This window comes from Pimephales promelas, chromosome 9 (assembly GCF_988280905.1).
Source record: "Pimephales promelas chromosome 9, fPimPro1.hap1.1, whole genome shotgun sequence".
Classification (NCBI taxonomy): Eukaryota; Metazoa; Chordata; class Actinopteri; order Cypriniformes; family Leuciscidae; genus Pimephales; species Pimephales promelas.
In genome coordinates, this window is record NC_142777.1 from 449,502 (window position 1) to 451,698 (window position 2,197).

Sequence of the window (2,197 nt, forward strand, 5' to 3'; positions counted from 1 at the left end):
GTCATCCATCCATCCCGCCATGCTCCCCTCTCCCCACTCTCTCACTTTTCATAATTATTAAATTACGCTCTGCGGCTCCCATTAAAAGGGGGACATTTTCTTCTTAACCACCTGCTCTTTCCCCCACCACCATGCGTTTTACACCATCAATCTCTCAGCGTTACCAGACCCCTAAAAGCTTTCTGAGTCCTCTATAATGGGGAGGCAATGTGGGGTCAGTATCAGAGGGGAAGGGGGATGCTGGTCATGTTGTGTTGTGATGCCTCAGCACTAGTGGTCTTGTGGTGGTGGTGGTGGTGGTCGAGGGGGGGTGCTCATTCTATCAGTGAGAGGCATTGTTGGGATTGCTGGTAACACCAGGTCACTAACTGTGACCCCACAAAAGACAAAGGAAGGGGTGCAGTAAGAACACACAAACCCACCCAGTGGGTTGGTCAGTATTCTGCCCTGATGGGTTGTGTGCCTTGGGGCAAGACATTGACCCCCAGTCAGACCAGCCAATCAAAGCTAGGATTAAAATGGTGATCCGTCAAGAATCCTATCCATCTATCTATCTATCTATCTATCTATCTATCTATCTATCTATCTATCTATCTATCTATCTATCTATCTATCTATCTGTCTGTCTGTCTGTCTGTCTGTCTGTCTGTCTGTCTGTCTGTCTGTCTGTCTATCTGTGGCATAATGTTGATTGTCACAAAAAAGTTATTGTGGTGAGCAGGACGGCCGAGGGACGTGAGAGAAAGTCGCGAGGCCGGTGTTGCGATTGCTAATGAGCAGCACCTGCGAAGCACACCGGTCTCGCATCTCTCACGAAGGAGCGGAGCCATAAAGGGGGAGCGACGGAGTGGATGATCGAGAGAGGAACAGGCCTGCTTTTATTTGTATTTTATATTTTATTTGGTAAGCCAGCAGTCGTCCGTGAGGGGCTGCTGGCCGGTATTTATGTTTTATTTTGGGTAGCCAGCAGTCGTCCGCGAGGGGCTGCTGGCCGGTATAATTTGTTTGTTTATTTTATTTAAATAAAGTTTTATTTTATTATTATTATCCGGTTCCTGCCTCCTTCTTCCCTGAACCTTGTTACACTGGTGCCGAAACCCGGGAAGAGGGAGGAACGCGCTGTCTGAGGGTCCTCGCCGCTGGGGGGAATCCGCGGTGCCATCGAGCATGGTGCGCGAGTCGCCGCCGCTCGCCGTGGGCCGGAGCCTGCTGCCGTCCGCCGCAGATGGGGAGGAGCAGGGAGCGGGGGACTCGCGGCCATGGACGCTCGAGGTGGGGCGCTGGGGTGAGTTGCCGGTGGGACGCCCGAGCTCGCCGCCGACCGCCTGGGAATGGAGGGGCGGCTGCCTTCCGGGAGGGAGAGGAGGAGTCACCGCCGCTCGCCGTGGGCCGGAGCCTGCTGCCATCCGCCAGTGAAGGGGAGGAGCAGGGAGCGGGGGACTCCTGCCGTCTGCCCAAGGCACCCGAGGAGCCGTCGCCGTCCACCGGGGGCGGGGGAGCGTCGAGGCGTTCAGCGAGGGCCATCCAGCGTCGCCGCCGGGCACCGCGGAGGAGATCGCCCAGCTGGTGAGGGACAATATGGCAGCGCGTTGTGGGAGCCGGACTATTTTTTTTTTTTTTTTTTCCTCTCTCCCCTCTCTCGTGTCCGTCGCTCCTCAGGCTTCCGTCTCCGTTTCCCTCGGCTCGTCGATCCATACCCCACAGGGATCGCCGCCGCCGGGGGGGAAGTAGGCACAGTCTCGGGTGTACCCCCCGGCCTGTGAGGGGTGATGGGGGTATGTGGTGAGCAGGACGGCCGAGGGACGTGAGAGAAAGTCGCGAGGCCGGTGTTGCGATTGCTAATGAGCAGCACCTGCGAAGCACACCGGTCTCGCATCTCTCACGAAGGAGCGGAGCCATAAAGGGGGAGCGACGGAGTGGATGATCGAGAGAGGAACAGGCCTGCTTTTATTTGTATTTTATATTTTATTTGGTAAGCCAGCAGTCGTCCGTGAGGGGCTGCTGGCCGGTATTTATGTTTTATTTTGGGTAGCCAGCAGTCGTCCGCGAGGGGCTGCTGGCCGGTATAATTTGTTTGTTTATTTTATTTAAATAAAGTTTTATTTTATTATTATTATCCGGTTCCTGCCTCCTTCTTTACTGAACCTTGTTACAGTTATTTCCACTTATTTCTCTTTTTCTTTAAAGGGGTCATTCA